This window comes from Lepidothrix coronata, unplaced genomic scaffold (assembly GCF_001604755.1).
Source record: "Lepidothrix coronata isolate B3197 unplaced genomic scaffold, Lepidothrix_coronata-1.0 Scaffold26, whole genome shotgun sequence".
NCBI classification, from domain to species: domain Eukaryota; kingdom Metazoa; phylum Chordata; class Aves; order Passeriformes; family Pipridae; genus Lepidothrix; species Lepidothrix coronata.
Genome location: NW_016690206.1, coordinates 6,353,943 through 6,366,516, shown reverse-complemented (window position 1 = coordinate 6,366,516; position 12,574 = coordinate 6,353,943). Strand labels below are relative to the sequence as shown.

Genomic DNA, 12,574 nt, shown 5'->3' with positions numbered 1-12,574 from the left:
TTTATCATCTCTGAAATCTCTTTACAAGAAATTCAAAACATTTCTGGAGTAAGCCTTAAGAAAGCAAGGTGAGCTGCCCCCATCCTTCCCTCACATGCATGTGCAAACATGCACACACACATGCACACATACATTGGCAAACATTCAGTATTTCTTATGGCGTAATATACTGTCGTGCAAGCAACTCCTTTGCCATTTTAATACACAGTTAGGTAAAGCTACTGATATCTGTAAACTGGACAGGTCATGGAAACCAGAAATAACTTTCAGGCAATACACATATGCACTGAAGGAAAACTTGTCAACTCCTTGGGAAACTCAATTTACTTGAGTTTATATTGCCCCTGGCAAAGGCAAAAAAAAACCACTAAAACATGAAGTGGATAAGATAGCTTATTCAAATATTTGTTATAAATTAACAAAAGAGAAATTCAGCAGGAGGGAATCATTAATACTTTACATTCAACAGATTCAGCACCTGATACCTACTGAAATTAGCTCATGTTTCAGTTTCCATCAAAACATATTGGTTTGGCTTCACAAGAGTCACTGAATTACAAAGCACTATTAGTTATGTCCCTACTTACTGGCAGCAATTAAAGCCATAACTGCAAATATGCAAAAGTGTTCTTTGGGTACAACTGGAGCACTAATGATAGGTTATTTTCATTCTGGCTGCATCTTGGCAGCTAGAGATAGAAGCAATAGCCCACAGCACAAGCTGCAACACAGAATTATCTGACTCCCAGTCAGGTTTGCTTTCCTCATACCCACACGTGCAAGCAAAGAAACACACAATACAATTATTCAGAAATGTAAAAAAAGGCAAAATGCATTCTAGAAATCTTTCAAAGTTATCTCATGTTTTTTTACACATACAATAAACTTGATTAATCCACATCTGTCCTGGATTTATGATTATTGTTCCAATAAAGATCTTCTACCTACACTTTGGCAAATCTCTAGCACAAAGATTTAAAATGCAGCTATGAGCACCACCATCTTAACAGCTTTGTGATCTGCAGGAAGCATAGATCTTATTCCCAGTATCTTCTTCAGTAGTACATAATATCACCAGAACAAAAGTAAGCAAAACTGGAGAAGGGTGTTTTCTATTTGTGGATGAATAGTCAGGGAAATTAACTTAGTGCTATGGAGTTCTTACGTGCAAGCAAGAAAATTGTAACAGGGAAAACTTCTAGGGAGATATAAGAGCTGGTTTCTAGCTACTGTGTACTTGCAAAACCTGAAGCCTCTGTGCCAATATTTCCCAAATCAATCTGTGTGGTTTTGCTGAGATTTCACTTTACTTGAAATGGATAGGTGCAAGTATAAAGCAGAGCATGCATTCACTTTTTTGACATAATGGAGTAATCCATTGCTGTATGCTATATGCTATATGTATTTGACAAAACTTGTAGAATAGCATACTCCAAAACCCTAGGTACAGAAAAGCTCTCAAGAAGAAAGCCTAAATTCTGCTTGTGTTCCTGTGCCTAATATTGACCATTAGCTAGGTGAAAAACAAAACAAACAAAGACAAAGCCTTCAAGCCAAGGGATAATACTGGACCTGGGGATGCGTATGGAACTTGGGCCACCTGAATGTAACCATAATTGCACAGGTCCATGAAGGAGGGCATATATGTTAGATAAGAGATGAGGAAATACAAGTGATTTAAACAGGAAAGCTGCATCTTGCTCCTGCATATTTCATTTCAGAACCTGAGGCTTGTAATACAATACAGTGGATCACCAGAAGTAATATACAGGAAAAGCCTTGAAGAAATGTAGAGCTCAACGACTGTCTCCATTTTCTCTAACAAATCTGTCAAGTCTTTGAGATGGTTTCTGCATTTAATTAAAGTTCAGAGAAACAGCCAAATGGGAGGATTTTCCCTCAGTGTAAATGGAAAGACTAATATTATGTATCACCATTGTGCAGACAGAGAGGTTTATACAGAAAATTATGAGAAGGTATTACCACTTACATATCCAACGTGCACACTTGCTACAAAATGTGTGCACCTCCTCCCAGTGGGCACAATTCTTTCTTCTACAGTCAGAATTCAGGGAGCTAAACAAAGCCTAATCTTAAAACCTTATGATATTCAAATTCCTAAAGAACAGGTTCATTTTTACTTTGGGAAGCAGCAGCAAGTGGAGTTATTAAGGTGCAAGTTCAAGGTGTGAAAGAAATTTACTCCTTTATATTAACTCAGTTCCCCTGTTTGCTAAAACAAACAAACAAAAAACCACACACAAACAACCGTCCCAAAAAAAACCCACCGCCAACTATAATGAAGCCTGAATACTTAGACAAACGCTTTCATTACAGTTTAGCTGAGTACCTTACTTGGTTATTAAGATCATTAGGTAGATGCAAGAAGTCATCTCTCCACGCTGCAGAGTTTGAAGTCCTGTACTTGCCTATTTTCTAGTCTCACTCTATAACAACTTACTGATGCTCCCCCAGGAAACTCTCTTGCAGTTTTGGTCACTCCAACGTGTTCATCTGTTTGACATACTGCAACAGACCCTCAGCTTCTGTAACTCACCCAAGTTCCACCAATGTCACCGGAATTACTCGAATACCAAAGCCGTATGGTACAGGCTTGGCTTTAAGGTCCTGAGAAAAAGAAAAACAGAATTGAGGAATACTGTTGACCTTTGCAATATCAATCTTTTAAACCTTCACAATGAAATGTGTAATTCCCAAGAATGGAGTTCCGAGTTCTGAGCTGCATGTGGCATATTTAGGCTAAGAAATGAGGCAACTTCAGGGATGGGTGGCATCTATGTTGGAATTTTAAGGACAGTAATTTTAGAGGTCACACTCATACCTTCTTGTGAGTGGAGCTAGCCTGTAATTCTTATCTGTTTGCCTAATAGCAGAAAGTTTATGTATTATGCATAAAATGCCTTTGTGCTTCTTTTTAATCATCTTTGGTGCTGCTTTTAAGAAGTCTTTTTGTTGTTTTCTAATCTTTGCATAATTTTAGTAAACGAGAAGAAATCCTGTATGTGTATCCTCATAGCATCTGTCAGCACTGAAACTCCAGGGAGAAAAAGAAATTGTAGCTACATATTGTCAGAAGTTTTTAACATGCCATAATTTTCATCAGCCTCTATTTGAGCTTGCTCTTCAGGGGCATTACTTTAACCTTCCAGAAACACTGATTCAAGGGCTCAGAAAGCTTTTCTGTCCTCGCCAAATACACCCCACCAACATTGTTGTGGATTCTTTTCTCTCATTCCTCAGTCACTGCACCAGAGGTCACAGCCTCCCCATGAACCACCTCACAGGAGCAACCAGCTACCTGCACATTGCATCCAGTCACAGTGGTTGGGGTATGGAAGCCCTGAAAAATAGAGATGAGTAAACTGCTTCAAGAATTCTTCCTGCTCTGAAAAAAAAATCCACAGTCTGTCTTTCACTGAGTCATTCACAACATACTGTTTATAGGTAAGGAAGGTTAAGAGGTTACAGAACCACAGAATATAACTGCTGTCATGCAAGAGAACATTTATATAACACTGCAGTCACAGAGTCAATCTGTGAGATTAGCTGACAAGGTCTAACAAGTGTCTGGGACTTGCCATCCAGATGCTGAAGCTGAGAAAGCTCAAACTTTTAGCTGAAAAATGTTACTGATAATAATATTTCCTGATATGGGAAATTACCTACCACTGAGTCCTAGCATCACAAGTGAGTGTCTTTTGAAAGGAGATAATTTGTGTCAGGAATTAAAATATCTGCCTCAGAAAAGGAATTTTTGGGTGCAGTATCTGTCACAAAGAGGTGTGGATTAGCACATCAAAATCAAGGTTTTCCTAGTCTCAAGAACAATAACTGAGAGTTTAATAATTAACTTTAGGGTACCCATACTGTTAAATTTTATGGAGAATTGCCAGCAACACACATTGAATGACTCTGAAAACACTGACCTGCTTATGCATGCAAAATCCAGACAGTATGCTGGAATTCCTACTGCAGATAAAAAGTATTCACCAACTCAGAAAGACAGTGAATAATACATGTCAGCATACCATCCATATCAGCTAAAGAATGCTTCCTCTTTTTTTTCCCCTAAAGCTACTCCTTTCTCCACGAGTGAAGGTGTACAGCACTCACAATTGCAGACCACCATATCCATAGTTATTCCCCTAAATCCTTTTTAACACAAAGGGAGTAACAGAAGGATCCTTAAACACACATAAGCACTTTTGAAATAATTTGAGCTTTGATTGGGAAAGATTCATCTAACTCATGAGATATTCCAGCATCCTTGATTATTTCAGCCACTGACACGTGGAACCTGTCATGAGTCAAATCTTCATGAGCACTTCAGCTAATAAATATAAAGCAAGCACTATCTATTTTGCAGAAGCGAGTCAACTTTCCTACTCTGATGCATTGTAGTAACTTCAACTAATATGCAATTTTAGGAATTTGCCTGCTTCGTCTTTGATTATATTTTACAGAATCCTGTTGAGGATACTTTTTACCAGAGAAATGTCAGTCCATAAATATTTTTTTACAAACAAAGATATGGTGGGACAACATTCCCTAAATTATCTCAATGTTCAGCATGGCTTCAAATAAGTTGAATTTCACAGACTCACAGAATATGCTGAGTTGGAAGAGACCTGTAAGGATCATTGAGTCCAACCCTTAGCCCTGCACAGAACCAGCCCCAAGGGTCACACCATGTGCCTGAGAGTATCACTCAAATGCTTCTTGGACTCTGGTAGGCTTGGTGCTGCGACCACTTCCCTGGGGAACCTGTTCCAGTGCTCAACCACCCTCTGGGTGAAGAACCTCTTTCTAATATCCAACCTAAACCTCTCCTAACTCAGTTTCAGGCCATTCCCTTGGGTCCTGTCACTGGTCACCACAGAGAAGAGATCAGTGCCTGCCCCTCCCCTAACCCTCACAAGGAAGTTGTAGAGTGCAATGAGGTGTCCCCTCAGTCTCCTCTTCTCCAGGCTGAACAGACTCAGTGACCTCTACCACTCCTCATACGGCTTCCCCTCAAGGTCCTTCACCACTTCATTGCACTCCTTTGGATGCTCTCTAATGGCTTAATATCTTTCTTATATTGTGGTGCCCAAAACTGCACACAATATTCAAGGCAAGGCCACACCAGTGCAGAGCAGGGTGGGACAATCCCCTCCCTTGACTGGCTGGCAATGCTTTGCCTGATGCCCCCCAGGACATGGTTGGCCCTCCTGGCTGCCAGGGCACTGCTCACTCATATTCAACTTGCCATCAACCAGGAGCCCCAGGTCCCTTTCTGTAGCGCTGCTTTCCAGCACCTCATTCTCCAGTCTGTGTGAACATCCAGGGTTGCCACATCCCAGTGCAGAATCTGGCACTTCCCCTTGTTGAACTTCATATGGTTGGTGATTGCCCAGTCCCCTAATTTGTCAAGGTCTCTCTGCAGGGCATTCCGGCCTTTGCAGGAGTCAACAGCTCCTTCCAGTTTTGCGTCATCTGCAAACTTGCTTAGTATCCCTTCCACTCCTGCATCCAAGTCATTTATGAAGATGTTGAAGAGCACAGAGCCTAAGACGGAGCCCTGCAGAACCCCACTAGTGACAGGTTGCCAGTCGGATGTTACCCCATTCACTATTACCCTCTGTGCTCAACCCATGAGCCAATTGCATCACCATATGGTGTGTTTATCCAGCTGTGTGTTGGACATTTTGTCCAGAAGGATCCTGTGAGAGACAGTATTGAAAGCTTTACTGAAATCCAAAAATATTACATCAACTGGCTTCCCTTGATCAACTAGGTGGGTTATCTTGTCATAAAAGGAAATTAGATTTGATAATTTAGATTTGATAATTTAGATTTGATAATAGATAGGACTTTCTTCTCATGAAGCCATGATGACTGTGACCAGTGACAGCATTGTCTTTCAGGTGTTTTTCAATATCTCCCAGAATAATATCTTTTCCATAGCTTTACCAGGCACTCAGGTGAGACTAACAGGCCTGTAATTTCCAGAGGTCTTCTCCTTGCCTGTCTTGAAAATCAGGGCAACATTTCCCAGCTTCTGGACACCTGGCACCTCTCTGGATTCCCAAGGGTGATCAAAAATCGTCGAGAGAGGTTTTGCGGTTACCTCAGCCAGCTCTTTAAGGATTCTTGGATGAATCCCATGAGGCCCATAGATTTGTAAGGATCCAACTGGAGCAGCAGATCCCACAGAATTTCAAGGTCAACTGGGAGTTAATCATTCTCACAGTCATGGTCCTCCAGCTCAGGGCACTGAGACCCCCTTGGTCCATCATCTGTGTTGAAGACAGAGGGAAAGAAAATGTTTAACACCTCTGGCCCTTTTCCTTCTGTCAGTGGAGATCATCCTGTGCTTGCTGTGGCGAAGGAGTCCACCAATCTCCACTTCACTCACAAGATCCACTCTGTTGACAAGCAGCAGATCAAGGAGAGTGTCTTTTCAAGTTGGCTCTCTTAGGATTGGTTCCATAAAGTTGTCATCAAAAGGTTTTTTAGGAACCTTTTGGCCTGGGTTGTACCAGCTGTGTGATGCTCCTGGTTAATTTCTGTCAAATTGAAGTCCCCATAAGGACAAGAGCAGATGACTTGGAAGTGTCTGTTAGTTCCTCAAAGAATAATTTGTTGGTGTCATCATCCTGGCCAGGGGGCCTGGCCAGGGGGTCTATAGCAGACTCCCACAATGACATCCGCATTATTTGTTTGTGCCTTGATTCTTACCCAGAGGCTCTCAACTGTGCCATTGTCAACTGTGAGCTCCATACATTCTGGCACTTCTATTACATACAGGGCCACCTCTCCACCTTTTCTACCCTACCTATCCCTCCTGAACAGCCTGTAACCATCCAACAGGGCACTCCATTCACAGGTCTCATCCCACCAGGTTTCATTGACGCTAGTGATGTCAAATTTGTGGGACTGGGCCAAAGCTTTGTTCCTCATGCTGCTTGCTTTGTTGTAGAAACATGTCAGGTGTGGTACATTGTAGCCTAAACCTCTTGAGGTAGATTGACAGATCCCATTAGTGCTTATTTTCTCAAATTTTGGTACAACATCCCACTGCTCAGCACTGGCAAGCCTGGTTTTGTTCCCTTCCCCCTTCTAGCTAGTTCAAAGCTCTGTCAACAAGCCCTGCTAGGTCCTGTGCTAGAACTCTTTTTGCCTTCAGAGACAGGTGCATCCCTGGTCAGTAGACAAGGTGTTGAGTAGATCATCCCATGGCCAAAACCCACAATATCTTTCTGATTATACCGAACTCAGAGCCACTCACTGACCTGTTGGATATTCCTATTCTTATCAATATTATTTCTTATTACCGGAAAGGATTGAGGAAATCATTACCTGTGATCCTGATCCCTCTATCAATTGTCCCAGGTCCCAGAAGTCTCCTTTGATTGCCCTCAGACTTTTCTTTGTTATTTCATCACTGCCTGTTTGAACAACAAATAGTGGACAGGGCCTTACTACACTTGAGATTTTTCCATTAATATCCCTTATACAAGCCCCTGGAAGACAGTAGACTTCCCTGTGAGTTGGGTCTGGTCAGCACATCGGGCCTCCATTCTCCTTAGAAGGGAGTCTCCTATTACAACTACCCTTCTTTTCCTGTTAACAAAGGAGGTCTTGATGTGGTGTACAGGTGGTGGTGTAAGTTATAAGGTTCAAGTACCATAAGCAAAACCACTGTACTTCAGATATCTAGAATTCAAAAACAACATACAAGAATGACTTCAACATGGTAAACACAAACCACAAAAATCAAACTCAAAGTAGAAATATTGTCCAGGAACATTACTTGGAATTAGTTAAACAGTGTACTACTTGATTACTGCATTCTGTGTTATTTTCCTGAATAATGCAGAATGTTAAAAATGCAAAATATAATTATTAAACTGGAAACCGAGTAGGTGTCCTAGTTAGAACAGCTGGGACCAGTTCATCATTGTATGGGTATAACCCAAAACTGTGTATTCCATGCCATTTCCCAGAAACTGTTATCAATGAACCATTTACACCATCTGTCCATAGAGCCTGACTCAGGCTATAAACTAGATGTTAAGAGGCCTGTGAGATAGGAGGATGCTCTTGTCCTCACACCCTTTGTGGAGCTCCCTGCCCTGAGGGAAGTGCTGGGCATTCCTGTCTGAACTGGAGAATATATAATCTTGGAGTCTTGGAACTTTTTTAACCACTCGTGGGATCCAGAGGAAGACTGTAGATCACTTCTCTCAACCAAACTGCAGACCACCGCTCTCAACCAGACTGCAGACCACCACTCTCAACTGGACTGCAACCACCACTTTTCAACCAGACTGCAACCATCACTCTTGACTGGACTGCAATCACCACTCTTGACCAGACTGCAACAGCACTCTCACCAACAGGTTTTCCCCTCTCCTTTTCCTTTGGACTCAGGGGGGCCAAAAAACACCACTCTGTTCATGCCCCAGGGTGCTGGGTTATACATTTGGGTTTTATGGGTTAAAACCAATTGTTTGTCTGTATAATCGTACTTATTGTATTATTTTATTAAATTGTTATTCTGATTTATAATCTCTCTTTTGAGTTGAATTCATTTCCCCTGCTGGTTTATCTTTAAACCAGCACAGTAGGTGATATGGTTTGAAGCTGGCTCCCTGCCAAGTCTCCAAACCTTACCACAGGAAACACCCCCCCCCCCCAAAACCCCCCCCCAAACCTTGGGGAGAAGAGGGAAAAAACAACCAAGAAAACCGAAACGAGAGAGAGACAGCTAAAGCAATATATATAAATATATTTACACTTATATTACAGTTATATACAATTGAAATATATATACAATTACACAAGGGAAAGGGAAGGGGGAAGGGCAAAGGAACAAAACCAAAATAAAATATATATATATCCCAATCAGTAGCCCGAGATCTAGCAACTAAAAGAAATTAGCAAAAGACTATCTTACTACTCTCCTTGGGACAATGGAGAGTCACGCTGGAACGATCGCCGGTAACCTCCGTCTCTCAAGGTCGACAAGGCCTTACCAGGCCTCGCTCCCCAACACGGCAGACTCAACAGCAGGGAACCTGCACCTCCAAGCCACCAGAAGGAAAGAGAGCGAAGGCCTCTCCTCCTTTCTTCTTATAGCCCAGCTTACGTAAAAATCGTAGGGAATACTGGGTAAATCTGGGCACTTCCTTGGTTACAAACTGGTCACCAAGGAAGGCCCAGACCAAACTATCACAGTAGGTAATGTATCTTCACTGCAGTTTAATCTTTATCTTCAGATATCAACCAGAAGGGCAAGCTTTAAGTTTATCACTCATGAAAAATACCTTGTTCTGCCTAAGCACAAAAGGTCATAGGCTAGCAACTTGAAATAGAGAGAAATATTTTTTCTTACGCAGTCATATCTCATGAAAGTCTATAAATTCATGAATGCCTTTGTCAAAGAACTCTTCACTGGTTATTTGCTATTACTTAGTTTAGACTTTCTAAATCTGTGGGTAGTGTGTAACATTATCATGGCCATGGCATGGATTCCACTGAGCAGGAAGAAAAATTAATCCAAATAGGATACATAAAATGTTGAGAGATTCCAATTGGAAATGTACTCTTTCAGGTTGTTTCAATGTCTACAGCCTTTGTTTTGTGTTCAACAAGCAACATCTCAGACAGTAATTTTCCTGGTTACTTAAATTTATGTTGGGTATCTTACATGCTAGTGGAAGAGTCTCTACCAAAATTACATTAAAAATTCAAATGACATGTACATTGTTTCTCATTTAATTTCCTAGGGATTTCTAAAAGACTAATAGAAGAAGTACACATGACTTAATATTTCTTTGTAAGAGATAGCACTTGATTTCTATGAAACAGAGGTTCCAAGAGTGCTTAGTTTTAAAACAATATTATAAATACCCCTTCCCAAAATAGCCAATGAACACTGTTTCTCCTAAAAGAATTCTAGTACTCTAGGACTCCATATGCTTTTACTAAGCATTAAGATCACTATGTTTCCTTCATTACTACTCTGTGCTTTAAAAGAGGGCTCATTTGCCTTTTGGTTATCAATCACAAATCTGTCATCTTTTTTAGTTCTCCCTCCAAGGCTCAAAACACACTTGATGTCTTTGAACAAAATCCGACACACTCTCCAGCATTTAAAAAAAAACAAACAACATGACTTGGTATTACTGCTTTCTAAATGGTATCTCATAGAAAAGAAAATATCAGGAAATATGAATTTTCTTTTAATTTCCATGTGTAAAAAGGACCTCTGGAGGTCACCTTGTCCAATGCCCTGCTCAAGCAGGGGCGCTTATAGTCAGTGGCCAGAACCATGTCCATTCAGAGTTTTGAATACCTCCAAAAATGGGGACACCACAGTCTCTCTGTGTAACCTATGCCAGTGTTTAGTCACTCTCACAGGAAAAAAATGGGGGTTTATGTTCCAATGGAAATTAATTCCAGTGGTTTATGTTTTTTGACTGCCTGTAAAATTAGGAGTTGAATAAATTTTGAGGAAAATTAAAGAAATGTTATTTACCAGGGTGATTTCTGTTGGCCCCCTTATTTCTTCTCCATTTATCTTTGAGAGAAAAAAAGAATTTAGATGCCTCCAGCTAGCAAATTTAAAAAAATATATTTGGATTTATTTTGGTAACATTTTCCATGAAAGTCAACTTGCATTTTTTATTGACAAATCCTTTTCTAGTCACAAGAAGGCCATGACACTTGCAGATTTTTCACCTGGTCTCTCTTCATGCTGCTGGTGTTCAGAGATGCTTATTGCTATCTTAAAAATAAGCCAAATGAGGTGTGTGTGAAAAATGTTTTGATTCCTGTTCCCTAACTAAGGATAGAGTTGTTTATTGTTCTCTGTCTGTCTCAATTTACCCAGATGTCTACGTCATGTCTACCTTACACACGGTTTGTGTTTATAAACAGGTTAGATGATGTAAGAAAATACTATTAAATTCTCAACTGAAACAGTAACCAGACTTTCAACGAGATTTAAGTAGCAATGATTTACAATTTTTCTGTGCATTAAATGAGATTGTCATCACGATCTTGCCTAGAAGTATTTCTGAACATATTTTTTGAATCCACTTTATAACTTAATGCAGTCATCACATAATCTGCAAATCCAAAAGAGAGAATGAATGTTGTTCACTGTAAGATACCATGAAAAGCTTTACTTTTCACAAAATTGCCAGAATTTTATTTTTCAATTCAAGCAGTATAGTTCACCCTCACCTATCACCCTAATTTGGTCCTTTCGTACAAATCTTCTCACTTACTTTTATCATTTAACAAGTAATCACTGGCTTGAAAAATTCTTATCATTTCTCAGAACCATAAACTCATTTTATTTCAGGCAGGAAAATATGTATCAGTTAAAGTAAAGCAGCTTCACTCTTTATTTTGGCAATGCAATAACAAAGAAATTTGCAGTTTTACAATGAAAATCAACCTTTCCTTAGCTGCAGGTCAATTATATTGGCTAGAGAACATTTAAGAACTTGGAATGGCCTGTAATGGAGACTTGCAACCTTCTAACAGGCAAAACAAACCAAAACCACAAAATGATAATTTACTCTAAGAATACTCATGTCAGGCACAAGGCAACTTTTCCATCTTTATTAATCCATTTCACAGACACTGCACTCACTCCTTTCATGGAAAAAAAAGTGCAGTATAGCTTTCTTGTACCTGAATTGATTGGAATATGGTAAAGCTTCTAGAGAAATAAATCAGTGAAAGAACACTTAACGCATGACATTGAGCCATAATTCCTTTGGGTTGAGTTCATTTCCAGTTCTCCTTATGATTATAAATAGCTGATTGGAAAGGTTCAGACTGGCCTCTTTAGTAAACTTCTGTTTATAGCAGCTAATGTTAAAAGATGAACAAATAAAACTCCCAAAAATACCCCCAAAAAACCCAAACAAACAAAAAGAAAACCTCAATACATCATGAACTCAAATTGTTCTGCTAGAAAAAAAAAGGAATGAAAATTTCATGACACAAAGTGCTCTGGCTTACTTTTAGAGGTTACATGGGAAAATTGTTATGGCTTCTTTATTTGCAGGATTGATGTTGCTGAAGAGTCCAAAGAGAAACAGGCATAGTCCATTCTGTTAGTGCTGCCAAATCAATGGAGAAAAAGAGATTTATGTCCAACAAAAAAATGTTTAATCAACAAAAATGTAAAGAATAAGAGAAAAGTCTTAGGTAATAAACTAGAGATATATTATAAGCTTTTGTCTCTTTCTCTTTGTCCCTTTCTTATTGTGTGAAGATTAATTTATTATGATTTATACCAAGAATTCCCAAGACATGCAAGAAAAAAGTAAGTGGTGATAATTCATCATCAATTACCCTAGAGAACTTTAACAAATTATCCAATCCTATGAGACCCTGAAAGATATGTTTTCTCATAGTGTTTCTACTTTTATTTAGCTTCCTGATTTAAGTCACAAAAGTAATGAGGATTGTGGAATTTCTAGTTCAAATCAAACCACAACTGAAATGTTACAAAGCAACTGTATTATGTTACTTATGCATTTTTTGT

The 12,574-nt window shown here is 39.6% G+C and overlaps 1 long non-coding RNA gene across 2 annotated transcripts; it reads right to left on the bottom strand.

Annotated features, from left to right (window-relative positions):
* Positions 1 to 1,645: 1,645 nt before the first annotated feature.
* Positions 1,646 to 9,110, bottom strand: LOC108494616. Of its 2 annotated transcripts, none has more exons than XR_001873912.1 (4): positions 8,963 to 9,110; positions 7,363 to 7,447; positions 3,226 to 3,361; positions 1,646 to 2,628 (listed from the first exon to the last, which is right to left on the bottom strand). It is a non-coding gene; the product is annotated as an uncharacterized LOC108494616 (long non-coding RNA). The 2 variants fall into 2 exon arrangements; XR_001873911.1 differs by having other exon boundaries at positions 7,363 to 7,719; positions 8,963 to 8,986.
* Between the last annotated feature and the right edge of the window lie 3,464 nt (positions 9,111 to 12,574).